This window comes from Neophocaena asiaeorientalis, unplaced genomic scaffold (genome assembly GCF_003031525.2).
Source record: "Neophocaena asiaeorientalis asiaeorientalis breed wild unplaced genomic scaffold, Neophocaena_asiaeorientalis_V1.1 scaffold84, whole genome shotgun sequence".
NCBI lineage: Eukaryota > Metazoa > Chordata > Mammalia > Artiodactyla > Phocoenidae > Neophocaena > Neophocaena asiaeorientalis.
In genome coordinates, this window is record NW_020173656.1 from 3,947,832 (window position 1) to 3,967,472 (window position 19,641).

Here is a 19,641-nt window from a genome sequence, read left to right on the forward strand (position 1 = left end):
AGCTTGCTCTATAAAGCTTAATTAAGAACAGTTATCTTGGCTGAAAAAATTAACTAAACGTCGAATCACCCATCTATCTACCTGCTGTCTTAAGAAAGGACAAAAGACATGGTTTAATCTCGCTTACTGACTAGGGATCATCATTATGAACATCCACAACTGTGGCGGCTGGTGATGCAGCTGCGTCACTAGTCAGCTTGCCCCTGCACCAGGCATTCCTATTCTGGGATCCATCAGAGCAGAGACCCAAGGATCCCCTACATCCTCTCTCCAATTTGTTCACAAGTTCTAGCGTACGTATGCTTATACGCATATGATGAGAAAGGATTCCACATTTCCCTTAGACTTTTCAAGAGGTCTGCATCCAAGTTATTAGGAAGCACTGAACTATGCTAAGTGGCCCAGATAGTGATGTTTATGTGACTAAAAATGTGTTAAACCAATGCCATCACCTTCATCTGCTAGCAAGGTGCTAGGCACAAAATGCAAGGAAAATAGATGGTGTTTTAAAAACATACAGACTTGGAAATATGCTAGAGTTATCTTCCTTAGTGACTTAAAGAAGTTGTCTGATAAACAGAACTGATTTTCATGCTGGTTAATTGATTAGCAAAAATCCACATGTTAACTTTCCATGATCTTATTTCTTTTCTATACCCTCCTGAATTTCCCATGCTGCATATTTGCTTCCTTGGGTCTCATTAGTCACCTTGAAGTTTGCCTTATTATCCATCATTTCAAGCAACCTAAACTGTGTATATACTTCCTTGGGCAGAGGCACAGCATAATATCTGGACCTGACATTTGAGGCTTCATTGTTTAAAAATTCAATTACATTGTAACCGGAAAGAATAACGGCAATTAGCAATGTAAAATGTAAAAGTAATTAATAACCATAAGCATGTTTCAGACCCATGAAAGGCCAGTCCCCACCCCTAGTCACTCTCGCCACTTGCCAGCCCCTCAATCTTAGTTATTACATGCCACTAAAATCCAAAACTACAAACATGGCACTTACCTACAGTATGATTTATTACACCAAACCCAAGCTCTGCTGAGCCCTTATGGTTTATTATTAATAAGGTACCTGTGAGGTCACCATCAAATCTCAACAAGATACAAGGTTCCAGAGTGTTAGCAATGAAAAAAACATCTTGGCTGACAGAAAAAATGGAATTCTCTTCCAAAGCTGAGCCCAGTCCATTTGGCAAAATTAAACAAACAAACAAAAAATGTACATTGACAGTTTTGTGTGTCGAGTATCATGTTTTATAATTTAAAAAAATCCAAGTGAAAAATTATGTGGTCATGAATGAAAACCGTTTAGACAATAGCTACCTGTTTTCCAGTGGAATTTCAGAGTTCATTCTCATTATTATGGGGAATGAATGTGATCACAAATTAATGGAATCCTTCCACCTGGTATTAGGAGGTCCTGGACAAAATTGGAGACCAGATGTTTACCAGGAGGTAAGGGAGGACCCATATAGCTGGGAGGATGCCAATTATATCCTTTGTTTTTTTTTTTGTGGTACGCGGGCCTCTCACTGTTGTGGCCTCTCCCGTTTGCAGAGCACAGGCTCCAGACGTGCAGGCTCAGCAGCCATGGCTCACGGGCCCAGCCGCTCCGCGACATGTGGGATCTTCCCGGACCAGGGCACGAACCCGTGTCCCCTGCATCGGCAGGCGGACTCTCAACCACTGCGCCACCAGGGAAGCCCAATTATATCCATTTTTTGAACAAAGGATTAGTCTTGAGAGGAGTCAATTTAAGTGATGCCCCAATAAGGTACTGCTAAATTTCAAGAAATACATCTAGCTGAAAATTACACTGAATTTATTTAGCACTTATTATGGGTCCAGTATTGTTTTTAATAACAGAGAAAAATGTTTTATCCACAGATCTTGTTGTCCATACCATTTGGAAAAATCAAACAAACAGAATATTTCGGGAACAGTTAATCACTGGACTGCATCACATGTTAAGTATCTGAGGAGGACAGGTGTGCTCAGCACAGGGTTTCCGGAGGAGATGAGGCTTGAACTCCAGCTGGAGGTTAATCATTAGCGGATAAGGGAGGCAAGTGGTCCAGTCCAGGGAGCAAAGAACAGGAATAGCCATAAAGAAATTGAGGAAGGGAAGGAGAGAGAACTGTAAAAGCAAAATGCCAGTGATTGAAAGGATGCATTTCTGAGTTATTTGAAGTCATGAACTATGATTAATATATGTGTCTGTGACCAACTGCTCATTACAAAGTGAAGCTAAATATACATGATGAATGGACAAATAAAAGAATTAATGATTGAATGAAAAGCGAGCTGAACTTTATTTCATCTTGATTTGTCTACCACCTCACCCTTTCCTTAGATGACCATTGCTGCATGAGTAAGACTTCAGGATCCATAGTGTGATATCAAGAACCATACCCCAGAGTCCAGCAGATCTGACACAAAATTCTAGTTCTTCTGACTGCCAGTTGGGTGACCTTGGGTAGTTCATTTTAAAACCCTAAGCCTCATTTTTTTCTCATCTGTAAAATAGGATATTATTCATCTTACCATTTTATTGTGGAACCTGAATAAAAAACAATTGGTGGGGCTTCCCTGGTGGTGCAATGGTTCAGAATCTGCCTGCCAATGCAGGGGACACAGGTTCAAGCCCTGGTCCGGGGAGATCCCACATGCCACAGAACAACTAAGCCCGTGCACCACAGCTACTAAAGCTGCACTCTAGAGCCTGTGAGCCACAACTACTGAGCCCGCGTGCCACAACTACTGAAGCCCGTGCACCGCAATGAAGAGTAGCCCCCGCTCGCTGCAACTAGAGAAAGCCCGCACGCAGCAACGAAGACCCAATGCAGCCAAAAATAAATAAATAAAATTTAAAAATAATTGGTGAAGTACTTACTCTAGGGCTTGAGACATTATAATTTGATATTAAACTTAGACATACTAGGAAAGAGGAACGCTGCTGGGAAAAAATGTCTATCCACAAGTGACTTTTATTAATAAATGTAAATTATTTTAATGACATAGATCCTTGTTTATGGGAATAATTGATATTGGATTCTGGTGGTCCTCACTGGGATATGCTGGGAGACACATTCTGAATTCTCTCTAAGCTCCTGAGATACCAGTACTTGTGTTAGGTTTTCATCATCATGTCTAAACATATAGAGCCAAGGGGAGCACAATCTAAGCACTGTTTCTTTAATATTCTATCTTCTTCCTACACGTCTTTTTAGCAAACCTGGAATGCAGTGCTGCTTTCCAGAATTGTTGGCTTTATCACCGGAAATAATACACAGCACGAAAGCTATTTGAGTTAGAGTCAAACATCTACTTGCATTAGGGAAGAACGTTGCTGAAAAGTTTGGAATGTTTCACTTGGTGGAAACTAGGAATGGTCTAGATACACAGGCAAACACATTGGCTGTGAGAGTTCCTTAAGACTGTTACTTTCTGCTGGAGTTAATTGTGCACAAGTTCCCATCCTTCACTGGCTTCTTAACTCCCGAAGGTAAGGTCCTATTTCTTACTATCTTAGTGACATTACTTCACTGAAATATTGGCTTGTATAAAGCAAGGCACTCTTCCTCTCTCCCTCCCTTTCTGCCTTCCAGCTTTCCCACCTTCCTTCCTCCCCTTTCCAATATTTACTGAGTCATACTACATCATATTACTGTTGGTTTGTTGAAATGTTTGGGTTTTACTCTCCTTCTTGGATGAAAAGAATGAGGGCTTCTGGGTCTGTACAGAAATCTGCTATGGGATTATTTCTGGATACACTTGCCATTATTCTGTGCGTGATGTTAGGCATTTGGGGAGCTAGCAGGAATCCGGTTATAGAGTCTTGATGTCTACATAAAAAATTCTGGCTTTATAATGAGTTAACGGAGATATCCCTTTGTCAGGGCAGAGGAGAACTAAGGAAGAAGCAGAGGAAGGAGAGAGCCTTATGAAAGCTGAGAAACGTGCCTGTCCCCTCATACCCACTGTCCTCTTCTTCAAAATACGCAGACCAGCCCTCAGACAGAGCTTCTTGGGTGCTGTGTTAGTCAGGGCTCCTGAGAAACAGAACCAACAGGAGAGAGAGAGAGAAGATGGATGGTAGGTAGATAGATAGATGATAGTTAATAGATATGTAGATGGATAAATAGATAGATGATAGGTAGATAATATTTTGTAGAAGAAAGTGGCTCACATGATTATGGAGGCTGATAAGTTCTAAGACCTGCAAGCAGCTTGCTGGAAACCTGGAAAGAGCCGATGTTTCAGTTTGAGTCCAAAGGCAGGAAAGAACTGATGTCCCATTCAAGGCAGTAGTCAGGAGCATTTCCTCTTACTCGTGGGAGGGTCAACTTTTCTGTTCTATTCGGGGCTTGTTTCAACTCACGTGATGAGACCCACCCACATTAGAGAGGGCAATCTGCTCTACCTACTCTTCAGATTCACAAATTTATCTCATCTAGAAACCCCCTCACAGCCGTACCCAGGATGACGCTTAACCAGATGTCTGGACACCCCGTGGTCTAGTCAGGTTGACACAAAAAGTGAACTGTCACAGGTATAAAGAGGTGTGGACATCAGACAGTAGCGGGCGATGTAAGTACTGAGTGGGGGAGAAGAAATTCTACTCCTTCAGTGCCTGCTTTGTGTCAATACCTCCAGAGATGTTTGCCTTAGGTCAACCATGTGTTCTGAGAAAAGCCCAGGGAGGAACTGATGTTTGTGAAATATGTCTCTGCTACAAGCCTACAATACACTTTTTATTTCCACCTATTCCTGCACATAAGCCTGACTACGGGACTTTAGCTAAACACTCAATATTCTCATTTTGTGTCTTATTAATCTTTTGCCGACCACTACAGGCCTATTGTGAGTCTCAGGTGGAAATGTAAAACCTGTCTCAGCAGTGGCTCATTAAAGCCCAGAGAGAAATGTCCAGAAAATGCTTTATAATGTCTGGTTTGGGGTTGTCATCTCTCAGGGTCCGCATGTTATCTCTGCTGAAGGGTTTTCTTCTTCCGCTACGTGGACCTGGCTCATGTCGGAGCCAGAGGTGATAAAAGAAGGCCGTACACCTACATCTGAGCATACTGGTACCATCTCGATTTCTTTGCCAAGGGCTTTTATTCACTATTAGCGAAATAAGAGATGAAAAAAATAGCTTTCTGAAACCATTCAAATCTTTCCCATTGACAGAAACACAGGAGGCAGAAACACAGATGGTAGGAAGGCAAAATGTGGTTGAACAAGCCAGAGATTTGATCCTCATCTTGGTGCATAGTTGATTCAACTGATTTTTGAATTTGCCAAATTAACCATGTGAGTGATATAGATACTGCATTCTTCCAGTGTGAAGTCCTTTCTCCTCAAAAGGTGTGTTTTCTTAAAGACGCTCCTTTGCTTCATCTATCACTAGACCTCGTTTGACACCGAGATGTGACGCTAGGGCCCACAGGTATGGGCCCTCCTACAAACGCTTGGCATGGCTGAGAAACCAAAGGTCCATGCCAAGAATGGGTGGGGAGGTACCCATACGTAAGAGGGCTTTTATCCCAACTTAGCTTAATGAAATGAAATAGGATGTCAATACTCTGAAACCTAGATTGACACATGGATGTGAAAACAAAACACAACCCTTGAAGTAGCACACAATCTGGGTGATCTTAGGGAAGAGTTTCTCAAAGTCGAAGATGATCACATTGTTCTACACAACCTTGGCTATACAGATGAGCTGTGCTGAGGTCCACAGACCATACCTACAGAGATGAAAAGACTGGAAGCACAGAGGTGTGAAAACACTGTTCAGGCAGAATGAAACAGCAAAGACAAAATGATTTTAGCTACCCCCACCTAGCCCTAGCGCCTTTAAAAAAATCTATGAAGCAGCCACATAGCACAGGGAGATCAGCTTGGTGCTTTGTGACCACCTAGAGGGGTGGGATAGGGAGGGTGGGAGGGAGACACCAGAGGGAAGAGATATGGGAACATATGTATATGTATAACTGATTCACTTTGTTATAAAGCAGAAACTAACACACCATTGTAAAGCAATTATACTCCAATAAAGATGTTAAAAAAAAACTATGTATTTTTTTTTAAATTGTGTATTGCCTGTTTCCATGCTATTCACTCCTTCCCCACTCTCTGAAATGAAAGCCCCACAAGTGCAGGAACATTGTCTCTCTTATTCATATTTATATTTTCAGAATCTAGAATAGTACACAGAATGAAGTAGGTTTCTGGGAAACGTATTTGGATTAATTCACCAAAAACATACGAAAACTGAGAAATATTCATTAGCCCTTGAAATCAGGAATAAACAAAGTGCAAGCAGGTTTCAGATTGAGAAATAAAACAGTCAATTGAGGGAATTGCCTGGTGGTCCAGCGGTTAGGACTCGGTGCTGTCACTGCTGAGAGGGCATGGGTTCAACCCCTGGTGGGGGAACTGAGATCCCCACAAGCCACACAGCACAGCCAAAAAAAAAGAAAGAAAAGGGTCAACTGAGGTAAATGAATAGGGTTACTTAATGTTATGTCATCTGCACCCTCAGGCTCCAAGTGGCAGGGTTGGAAGTCAAGATCTAGCTGTGACACAGTGACAGGGAAATTAATGGATAACTTATGGAAATTAATCAGATGTTTATAAATGTAGCAGCATGTGGTGGTCCTCACTCACAGGGAATTTTTAACATTCGTGCCATGTGAATTGAAGAGCGATGCTTTTTTTCTGTGTTGGTATCCAACAGTACTGGGAGCAGAGGAAAAATGGAAAAAAGTCTCTTCAACTGAGGAAAACAGCTCACTGCTTCCTCCCTGCATAAGGTAAAATGCTAATCTAGCAAAGCAACCCTCCCTGGTGCTGCTAGGCTTGATTTTAGAATATGGTCTCAAATAATATAAGCTAAAGTGAGTAAAATGGAGATAAGAAATTGAAATTCTGAGAGAACATGAGTGAGTGAGGGGAAAGTATGGGGATCTGGGGTTACAGGTAAAAGTGGATAGGATTTTCTCCTAAAGGAGACAGGACATCTTGTCTCTGACCCCTGGGGGCAGGAGGTAAAGACAGTTATAAATAAATAACACTTTTTATCTTGGTGGGAGAGAGGAAGAATTTAGAGAAATTATTCATGGCCTCTCCAATATTCTTCAAGAACTAAAAGGCAAATTTGTCCGCTGAGGATAAAAGTATGTACTTGGGGGCTTCCCTGGTGGCGCAGTGGTTGAGAGTCCGCCTGCCGGTGCAGGGGACATGGGTTCGTGCCCTGGTCCGGGAAGATCCCACATGCCGCGGAGCGGATGGGCCCATGAGCCATGGCCGCTGAGCCTGCGCATCCAGAGCCTGTGCTCCGCAACGGGAGAGGCCACAACAGTGAGAGGCCCGCGTACCGCAAACAAACAAACAAACAAACAAACAAACAAACAAACAAATAAATAAATAAATAAATAAATAAATGTATGTACTTGGATAACAGGTTTAAGAGACTATCAAATTTTAAAATAGTAATTGAGAAGAATCAGAGCAATCCTACCTAGGAAGAAAACCCCAAATGATTGCTGAGCGATGCTGAGACTCTTACAACAGTGGATGGACATGTTTTTACTGTGTCACCCACAGGCACGAGGATGGTGTCCTCTTCAAAATCCCCAGTCACCCAGGTATGCAAATGGAGAGATCACAGCATCCACCCAGGCCTCGTCCACCTAGAGAGGTGGCAGGTAGCGAGGTAACTGACAGTTCTAGTGAGAGAGGAGTTCGGGTGCATCACCTCACTCAGTTGGTGGCACCACTAGTCCCCTGGTCACTGTCACTTCACACCTAGAGGGCAGAATCATCTTTCAAATTCTTTAGGCACCTTGCCAACAACAGAAGAAAATCCAATCTATTTTCCATGGACACTGTGTGATGTGTCCTTCATGAAATGGCCCCAACCTGCCTCCTCAGCCTTACACTTTTAATGCCTCTTTGTCAAATCCGTCTCAGTGCTTGGTGGATTCTTTTTCGAATGGGGACCGATTTCTGCCTTATACATTACAATATTGTGACTTCTACCCGAACCTGCTAGAACATTTCAATTCTCTGTGGTTTTGCACAATCTGTTCCTTCTTCTTAAATTCCTTCCCCTCCACCCCCCACCTGGGGATTCAGAGTCATGGTTCCCAACAATCATCATATATCACTCTGACTGTCAAGCTCTCATTTCATAATTTCAATGAGTTTGATATATGCAAAGTGAATCACTCTTTTCTTTATACAAATTTTATAACCTGTCCACCATATTTCCAAACTTACTTTATTGTAATTATGCATTTAAAAAATGTTTCTCCTACTTGGTTATGATCACATTAATAACAAAGACTTCCCGGTACGTTTTGTTTTTTTGTTTTTTTTTACCCTCAGAACTTAGATATTATGTGAAGCACAGGAGTTACTCAATAAATACACATGGGTCTGAAGACATAGTGGCTGTAGAGTTAGGTATCGGGGATAATATAGATTTGAATAGCAAAGGGGCACCAAGAAGGCAATTCTCAGAGAAGGAAAGATGCAAAGAGACTTAGGTTTGGAAGATAATGACAGACCTGCCTTCAGAAACTGCTTCAGAGAGTAAGACATAATATGGTTGCAAAGGTCAGATGAACTAAATTATAGAAAACTTTTTAAACTATATGATGGAGATTAGATGAGATATTATAGACAATTATAATTTGAATGATTAAAAGGCCTTCATTCTCTTTTATGAAAAACAGTTTAGGAGATGAAATTACTAAAAAGTATTAATATTATGCTAAGATATTTACCAGTCCATCCTTTTCTACAGCCATATGTAAAAGTAGTTTCTTTATTCACTTAGCTGAGTTGAGGGATTAAATTATTTAAAACATCAAAAAACAAAACTATTCTAAAATGAAAGGTGTCATACTTAATATTAAATTGCAGATGACGGAAGCCATACACAAAAGAGTACAATTCCCTACAATTCCATTACTCGAAGCACAAAAACATGAAAACACATTGATTTATTTTGTCAGCAATCAGGATAGTGGTTATACTATTGGATGTGGTAGAGACTAGGATGGACCAGGAAGAGAGCTTCTGTGCTGCTGGATTATTCTCCCTCTTTTTTTTTTTTTTTTTTTTTTACAATTTAAGTGCTAGCTACGTAGATGTGTTCAGATTATGAAAGTGTATCAAACTGTACCTTTTCCTGAATGTATATCACTTTAATAAAAACATTTTAAAAGTGTAAGTGAGGCTGAGAGTAAAGTGTACAAAAATATATATAATACACAGAAAAGGTTACTGTGTCTAATGTCAAAAGACCTCCAGCCAATTCATTCAAAAAAGACAAATAACTAAAGAGAAAAATGGGCAAAGAATAATAACAAAAAACTCCTAGAAAGCATACAAATGACTAATAAACCTTTTTTTAAAGATCTGCATTTCATTATTGATCTGGAAGGTGCAAATTCAAACAACTAGCTACCATTTTTCATCTAGCAGGTTAGCAAACATTAAGAAGATGGATAATACCATTATGGCAGCCTTTACAGAGTACATAGTGTGTGATGACACTCTTCTATATGCTTTATTTATTTTTTTCTTATAATCCTCACTTAACTTGTGGTCTCATTTTTAAGCTCCATTTTATAGGAAATATTAGTACTTTTCTCACATAGTAAGTGCTAAAGTTAGGCTTCAAAGCGGGCAGTCTGACCTCAAAGCCCATTCATTTAACTACCATTTTATGTTGTTTCTCTATTGGAATTCTGCATGTTAGTAATGAACATCTCTCCTCCTTGACATACTCACTTATTCACAAACTGGACACAACAGTAATGTGGGAAGTTTTAAAATTATATATTAGTTCTATTACAGTGGTTATTAAAATTGCTATTTTAATACTTTTCTCTGTTAGGGAACTGAGCACAAGTACCCTAAAACAACTTTAAAGACAATTCTTCCTGGTCCTTTTAAAAAAATTAAAATTATACATTATAATATTTATATAACAATATATAAATAAATATGTGTATACAAATATAATATTATATTTGACATATGTTGTTTAAATTTAATGTGTGCAAGTTGTTGATTTGATACATTTATATATTATAATATGATTGCTATTGTAGTGATAGTTAGCGTTGAAGTCATTTAATTGAACAACTGAGGTGGAACAAATATTGGGCTTATGTTTCAAGAACAGAGTATTTATAAATACTGAGAGAGTAGGAATGCTATAACTAAACAAATATTGGGAAATAGAATAATTTCTTCATCTCTTGTAAGCTAAGGTCAATGAAAAATAGGTTGTTAAGAGAACAAGAAACATAAAAACTAAGTATTACAAATTTTTTCATTGCTAAATAGATACTACTTTTCAAAAAACCTAATGGTTAATTACATAAAGTTAAAGTTACCTTTATGAAACCACCAGAAGAAAATACACAACCCTTCAAAATTATCAGAACTCATATGTAAAACATAGCAAGGAAAGTCACCATATAAAGATCTAAAAAGCACAGAAAAATATCATGAAAAATCTAAAGCCAAACCTATCTGTCATATGCATGCATGTGTAGATTGGCTAAAACCACCAACTGAAAGAATCAGTATCAGCTGGACCACAAATCAAAACCTCATATACTCTATATGAGACACTGGAATATTACTCAGCCATAAAAAGAAATGAAATTGAGTTATTTGTAGTGAGGTGGATGGACCTAGAATCTGTCATACAGAGTGAAGTAAGTCAGAAAGAGAAAAACAAATATCATATGCTAACACATATATATGGAATCTAAAAAAAAAAAAAAAATTGTTCTGAAGAACCTAGGGGCAGGACAGGAATAAAGATACAGACGTAGAGAATGGACTTGAGGACACGGAGAAGGGGAAGAGTAAGCTGGGACGATGTGAGAGAGTGGCATGGACACATATACACTACCAAATGTAAAATAGATAGCTAGTGGGAAGCAGCCCCATAGCACAGGGAGATCACCTCGGTGCTTTCTGACCACCTAGAGGGGTGGGATAGGGAGGGTGGGAGGGAGACGCAAGAGGGAGGAGATATGAGGATATAGGTATATGTGTAACTGATTCACTTTGTTATGAAGCAGAAACTAACACACCGCTGTAAAGCAATTATACTCCAATAAAGATTAAAAAAGATTAAAAATTTAAGATTAAAAGATTTAAAAAATTAAAAAAGAAAGAGACATGCTTAAATCACTCAGAAAGGCTATCAAAGTTTTAAATTATAGTGAGTTGGTAAAATGTCCTTCACCTACACAGGCAGAAACTACAGATAATGATGTGATTTAAGGAAGTAGAGATTAATCATAAGAAGCTGCCTCTTGTTTCTGAACCACATTGAGAACTTAATTCAAGAATACAGATGAAGCAGAATACTGTGGCTATTTTGGTAAAATTACATTGGGGACATGGTTTGGACTCAAGGTTCATTCTTCAATCCCTGAATTGAATTAATTCACTCAAGGAAAACATTTGTAGGAGCCCTGGCCCTGGCCCTGGTCTTGGCTCTCCTGAAACTTGTAGACCTTTTGTAAAAATTCACTATGGCTGTTGAGAATTAGAAAGTGAGCCTGATTTTTTTTTTTTTTTTCATTTTGAAAGAGTTGTTTTCTTCTGACTAGATGACTGAAAATGTCTTTATTCATTCATGAAGTTCAATAATTTAATGAGGATATGTTGTGATGGTAGCTGCTCTGTATGAATTCTTCTGTAAAAGGCACATGCTGTATTTGTTAAAATCAAGTTCAGCTGCAATTATCAGCAAACCCCCAAATAACAGTAAGTTAACAAGATAATAGTTTATTCTCCACTCAGATTCAAGATATCTGGAGGAAGCCACTGTGTTACTATTCCAGGCACCATAAGGAGAAATGCTGGGAAATGAGCAAACTGTGTTCCTTTGATAATACTTCTTAAAAATCGAACATACTTTTCTTGCTTACATCCTGTTGGCCAAAACTTAGTTATATGATCACAACAGAGTAGCAAAGGCAGTGGGGAAATGCTGTTTTTATTCCAAGTAAGCTTTTCCCAAATCCTCTGTTTGCACTGATATGGTTTGATATGACTTGAATTGTCTTTGAGTCTTTCCCACCTCATGTGAGAGTCATTTGCCTACCTCTCTGGGCTGCCATTTGAAGACGAGATAGTATAGTTACTATCTTTTCTGTATCCTGAGGGCACAGATGGATTTGGGGAAAAGGGGATTGCAGAGAGAACACAACTAGGGAGATGTATAACCTATCTCGGAAGCTGTGGACTTGCAATCTTTTCTGAGATCATTTAGTCTACTCAGGAATTGATCCTATTCCCATTGAGTAATACCCTTGGGTCTCAGTCCAAAGAAGGCCCTTAGTTTCCATCAGAGAGAACCAGTCATGCTATTCATCATTCTTTTCACTCACTGGTAACATTGTAACAGTTGTTTCCACTCTGCCACTAAGAAGTCATAAGAGGCAGAATATACTAAAGACTGTGGAGAAGACCCATTTTTGATATTTCAAATGAAAATCTAGGGTAACTTCCCCAAGGCTCTCAGGAAATATGTATGGAAAAACTGAGCAAATTTGCTGAGGTCCATGAAAAAGACTTGAATAAAATAAAGATATAGCCCTAAGTTAAATGGCAAGAATATTGTAAAATTTGTAAAAAGATCTCTAAGTATTAATTTGCAGACCTAATGCAAACCAATCTTATCCTGGCATAATTTCCTTAAGAAATGAAAACATAAGTCAAATTATATGAATGATTTATATGGAATAATAAATGTCTAAGAATTGCAAATAAGTTTTTATTTTAAGTAAAGAGTGATGAGAATAGATTTTCTCTACCAGAGAGTAAAATATATTTTAAAGCTGTAATAACTAAAATATGTGGTATCAGGCCAAGAAAAAGCAGATGCATTAGTGCCATATGCTGGAAAATTCAGAGGAATGATTATCTATAAAATCATAGTATATGAACAAGTAAGTCTTTCAAATCCAAGGAAAAGGGCATTAAAAAAAAAGTCTAAACACGTAGAAAAGAGCTAAATAAAATCCCTAAACCGTATACGACACCAAAAAGCATAAAATGCATTGAATATTGCAACTTAGAAAATGTGTACAAATAGTAAGAATATTTTACTAAATATTCATTAGTGAAAAATATGATTGTGCCTACTTACAAAACACACCAGTAAAAGTAAAACTTAGGAGATCTGAGTAAGATCAGTGAATTGTATTAATGTCAATATCCTGGTCATAATAATATACTAGTTTTGCAAAATGTCACTTTTGGGGGAAACTAGGCAAAATGTACAAAGGATCTCTCTGTATTATTTTTTTTTTTTGCGGTACGCGGGCCTCTCACTGTTGCGGCCTCTCCCGTTGCGGAGCACAGGCTCCGGACGCACAGGCTCAGCGGCCATGGCTCACGGGCCCAGCCGCTCCGCGGCACGTGGGATCTTCCCGGACCGGTGCAGGAACCCGTGTCACCTGCATCGGCAGGCGGACTCTCAACCACTGCACCACCAGGGAAGCCCTCTCTGTATTCTTTTTTTACACCTGAATGTTAATCTATAATTATCTCAATAAAAATTTCAAATAAAAGCCTATAAATCTGAAACAGACCCTGCAAGTAGGCAATGACACAGAAAAATTTCAGGCTCCAGACCCAACAAACCCTGAACCCTTCCTTCCAACCTACATTGTTAATGTTTGTATTTGTTCATCACAGACTTTGAGTGTCATAGTAAGGAGTATGGGCAGAATTGGGATTAGAATGGAGCAAAAGCTGTAATATTGATGCCCGTTAAACCATGATCTTGGGTCATTGTACCTTTAGTTCCAATGATGATCTATCAGATGTCACAAGATCAATGCAATTAACTAATGATCTACAAATCAAATAGCATTTTTCTTGTTAAAGAGGAATGAATATGAATTTAAATTTCAATCTTTACATGGAAAGTATACTGGTAAATGAGAAAAGCATACTACAAAAGAGTACTAGGAGCAAGATACTATTTGGGGGGAATCACACATTTAGACAAATGTACCTGTATATAAAAGAAAGTGCTCGTGTGACTGTTACGGTCTTCGTGTGAATCTTTTATGCTTTCTCTGAGTGCATGCATAAGATTCTGCTTCCTGAACACAATGAAGACCTGTAACAGAGAGTGTTCATCACAGAATGTTTTCTGCACCAGCCCTTGCAGCTTGATTTCTCTATCAACTTCACTGACTCTTCAAAGAAATACATTGTGATTGTAATATCTGCCATCTTCAGGCTCCTCAAGGTCACATTATTTAAAACTTGACCTCTGGCCTGCACTCATTATTTTCTGATTTCAATTTATTTAATAACCATCCCCTATCTGCCCTCATTTAATTTCTGATTGCAATTCGTTTGTAAAAACTCACAACAGGCAAAGGTATGGCCTCAGTAGTGAGGTGGATGGACCTAGAGTCTGTCATACAGAGTGAAGTAAGTCAGAAAGAGAAAGACAAATACCGTATGCTAACACATATATATGGAATCTAAGAAAAAAAAAAATGTCATGAAGAACCTAGGGGTAAGACGTTAATAAAGACACAGACCTACTAGAGAATGGACTTGAGGATATGGGGAGGGGGAATGGTAAGCTGGGACAAAGGGAGAGAGTGGCATGGACATATATACACTACCAAACGTAAAACAGATAGCTAGTGGGAAGCAGCCGCATAGCACAGGGAGATCAGCTCGGTTCTTTGTGACCACCTAGAGGGGTGGGATAGGGAGGGTGGGAGGGAGGGAGACGCAAGAGGGAAGAGATATGGGAACATATGTATATGTATAACTGATTCACTTTGTTATAAAGCAGAAACTAACACACCATTGTAAAGCAATTATACTCCAATAAAGATGTTAAAAAAAAAAAGGTATGGCCTCAGACGAACAGGTTTCCTTTTAAAGAATTTAAGAACCAAGTCAATGTGATTCTCCTTCCCTTATAACCTGTAACAGGAGGAGGAGGAAGGCCCATTACCCTGCTCGATGAAATGCTGCGGACTCAGCATGTGCTTTAGTTTGTTTTAAATGTTTATTATTCCTTCCTTTCCTTCCTTCCTTATTACTTATTAGCATCTCCTCTCTTATGGCTTCTGTTTGCTTAAAAGGAAATATACCCAACAGCTCTGGGCGAGTAAAGTGTACCAACTCTATCTTTTACACGATGCTGACACACGCTCAGCTAGAAAATTATCCCCATTTCAACTGCTTGTCTTAACAGATCAATGTGGATGTAAATGAAGGAAATGAGTGAAGAGAGATTTATATTTTTACCAAAGGGAAAAAAATGTGCTAAATAAACTGTATCCAGTGTCCTACTTAACCAGTCTCAGACGCTGCGCCTGGGTTTACAGAGACAAAGCCATGCTCTCTGTCGGAGGAAGACATAAATATATCCCTTCCCACTGTCTCATCTTTATTTTTCATCCCAAACAGATATGTGGGCTTGGAATGTTTTTCTCACCCCATTCAGATATTTGACATTTCTCAAGGCTAAGCCTCCAATACTGGTCCTTTGTTCACAAATACTCCTGCCTGATGACCATTCTGCAATCAACAGCCTGGCTTCCCCAGCCTTACAGACCTCATGATCTTTAGTTGTAGCTTCCTATTGTTATCTCAGTGCAGAGCAGACCACACCTGCAAGTCTTCTTTGCAGAAATCACAGCCTTGAGCCTCTCAGAGATTTGGTTGCATTGCTAATCAACTAGAAGCCCACTGAAGACATCTGTGTCATCTTAATCATTCTATGTGCCACAAAGGAACAGAAAAAAATTGTTGATGTGGCCACTTAGAAGTCACAGTCAAATTCAGGAGTCCCAAAATTGCAGAGTCTATGGGTAATGCAAAGATTAGCAATCAAATGGTTAACCTGAATTTAATGTTATAAACACTAACTGGCGGGCTTCCCTGGTGGCGCAGTGGTTGAGAGTCCGCAAGTGTGGAAGCAATTAGACATACTGAAGAATTAAAATCAATCAGTTTCACTGAATTTACTTTGGATTGTATGGCAGACAGCTAAGTGCCTTGTGGCAGATTTATTTTTCCCTGTTAATATAATCAGTGGATCAGTTTCCACCAATCTCAATGCCTGGCACAGTGGATGACAGGTCCCATGGGTGTGAACACCAGGAAATACATTTCAAGGAGAATGAATGGAAGAAAGTTATAACTATACTCAGTATAGTTACAACGGTAGATTGACAGTAGATTCAATCCATTCTTCAGTTAATAATTCAATGTAATTTACAGACACACTCTCCCCATCTAACTTCATCATGCAATAGTTACTTAGACAATGAGGTACAAGATTTTTTAAAGTCCAAAATTCTGTGATATTCATAATAGCATTGCTGATTTTGAGGGGAGAATAGAATCACATCCAGTAATAGCTCTTGTCTCTAGAAAAAAATGTTTTTAGCTAGTCTCTTTGGGCCCCTTAAATCCTCAGAACTATAATTTTGTGATACTTTTGTCACTGGCGACATTAAGGGCAGAATCACTTATGAGATTCATCTGTGACTCAGTGGCCCTTGTGATTGATATCACATATGCAATGAAAGTTTATGGAAATGTCATATAATTACGATGATAGTGAAAAGATGCAGCTGCTTTTTATGGAGTATTTACTCTATGCTAGTTGCATCTAGACATTATTTTAAGTATCATCATCAAGTGAGGAAAATAAAGGGACCCTGGATATCTAAGGCACTACATTCAGATATGGGCTTCATTAATTGCCCCTAAAGTAAACTGTGCTTTAAAACTCATAGTCATAATAGTATCTGCAATTGTGAAAGTGGGCTTCAGAGACAGAACTGAGTTGAAATCAAGACTCCTTTACTAACTTTTCAGTCTTTTCTACACTTCAGTTTCCTTAACTGCAAAACAAGGATGGCAATGGTGTGTGCCTCACAGAATTGTTGCATAGATGACGTAAGCATCCTGATTCTAACAGTGCCTGATTCAAACAAATGTTAGCTGATACTGTTAACTGTATCATTTGTTATCATTACTATGCGTTCAATCATATATTCATTCTTTAAATGTCTTATTATTGCCTAGGATAATGGACACTAGAAATGGTCAGTTCTACTTTTTCAGGTGGCAATGGTGCCATTTCAGTAATGCCAGGATAATTCAGCCCTCCTCAAAAATACTCCCTTCATTTGAAATACTTGAGAGCTTTAAAGGTCATCATTAACTATTTCTGCACTTCCAATATGGTAGGCACTAGCCACACATGGCTGTTTAAAATTAAGACAATGAAATAAAATAAATGAGATAAAAATTAAGTTCCTTGATCACACTAGCCACATTTCATCTGGAACATTTGCATCATCACAGAAAGTTGTATTGGACAGAGATAGATACCTTTAATTGTTTCCTGCTAAAGTTCAGGTAACCAAGCAATCATTCATTATTTATACCTGTGAGTCAAAGTATGCTTAGAACCTTTTCTAAAACCATGTTTTCATATGGAGAATAGGGGAAGGGAACATGAAGGCACTGGGGAAAAATCTTCAGGACTTTTCCATTTTAAACATATTCAATTTCTGTGCTATGTGCACACCTGTAGCTTATAAAATTGTCTATAGATTCGACACCTCTGAAAGAAGACCCTCAGTATTTCCAGATCCTACCATTTAATTAGCACTCTACTGTTTGGCATTACCCAAGGATATTGGTGTGAGCTAACCTCACTCAGGAGGAAAAGATATCAGCCTGAGAACAAACACTCTTGAGTCAAGATGAGAAATCAATCTCAGAGAGCTTGGTATGAGTGAGATTGTCTGAAATGCTCCTCTGCCCTCGTGTTGATCTCTCCCTCCCATATATCAGCACAGACCTTGGAAGACTCCAGATATTATGCTCTAGTAAGTTTAGAACCTGCTGTCAAAAAAGGACCCAAATACCACCGCATGTGCATATACACAAAGCTACAAAAACAAACACAAAAATCAAACACTCACACCCAAAGAAGCCAGCAACTCTATTTGAACAGATCTTACTTTCCCAGTGAAAGCAAAACTCATCACTTCCCAAGTTAGAACAGCTGAGACCCATCAACCAACGGAAAATAATTTGTTCATAGTAGAAGCTGTCACCGGCTATTACCACGTGGAACGTGAAGCAGACCTCGGCTCCCAGACTTGGGCAGGCCCACTCCCATTTCACTTGACAGCTGTGGACACTGGAATAATATAAAGCATAACCTAATCAACAGACTGTGAAAAATCTGAAAGCTAAAGACAGATGTTCAACTGCTATCACCACCTTTCATATTTAATTATATTTATGTGGGGAAAACAAGTGATAAGTCCACTCCTCTAAGGAGGCCTACTTTACTATTAACTTAATGACAGGGTGGGTATGGAGTTCTCCATCAAACAATGGTCCTCAAATGGCCTCAATCTAGGCCCTGGAGGCAGATGATCCTCTGCCGAATCAGCCTGAGTTTCATACAACAACCTGCAGCCTTCCCCTTATTTTTCCGCTCTCTCCTTCCACTTCATTGTTCTTCCCCAGACTAGCCTGCCAACATCACATCTACACGTAGGAGTGACTGAATGTAGTTAGCATATACAAATCACTGCCAAGCAGGCTAAAGGTAACGACATTTTTTTTCCATCTAACTTGAAAACAACCAAACAGATTTTCCCTTTGCTATTTTGAATCTACAAAGATCTCAAAGAATCGCAGAAAGTAAAAGAAAAGAAAAAGGTGATATAGCATCTGCTCCAGTGTCTAGTATCAGGAAATGACTTTGTTATAAGTTAATGGCGGGGAGGGGGCACAAACTGACTTGCCTACAGAGAGAAGGCACACAAGTCAACTGAGGCGAAAAGGGGCCAATGTTCGCTTCTCTGTTAAGGGCCCTGCAGGGAATTCAGAGGATTGTGGAAAACTGAAGAATTCCTGCTTAGTCTTTAGTACAGACCCTTCATTCCATTCAGGAATGCGGTCCAAGTATAGATGGATACATTATTTGTTTGTTTGCAAGAAAAGCTGGAAATATTGGGTTTTATTTAACATCTGATGTTTAAATATTGACAATTATTTATATTTTTCAACATTGCATGGGCCTATGGTGTGGAGGTCAAACAAAACTCTTACATTATAGATCTACAATTTTGCAAGCTTTGACTTAAAAGAGTTCAAAGTTACTAAATTTTACAAAACACTGTTCTCATGAGAGGTAATGAAAAACCTGTTTCTAGATGGTAACAAGGGTCAGTGAAATGATCATTGGGCTAAAATTGGGAAAACTAGTGCTCTGCCCCAGCTCTTTCGTTTATAAGTCGAGTGACTTTTGGCAAATCATATAAAGAGAGACTCAGTTTCCTCCTACTTACATTGAGGTCTCACTTGCCACGTCTGTTTCCTATTTTTTGAATATCAAATATGAATATATTTTTAAATTGAGAAGGGTGCTATTACAAGAGAATATTATCTATTGTTAATTTTTCAATGAGTAATCAACAAATAGTACCACTGCTTATTATTTTTGCTTCTCCCTCTATCCTTCTGAAGGAAGGAGTGGCTTCTGAGTACTAATATATG

The 19,641-nt window shown here is 39.0% G+C and overlaps 1 pseudogene; it reads left to right on the top strand.

The window, feature by feature from the left end:
- The first annotated feature begins 1,308 nt into the window (after positions 1-1,308).
- Positions 1,309-19,641, top strand: part of LOC112401528 (E3 ubiquitin-protein ligase Mdm2-like) — a 120,774-nt pseudogene continuing 102,441 nt past the window's right edge.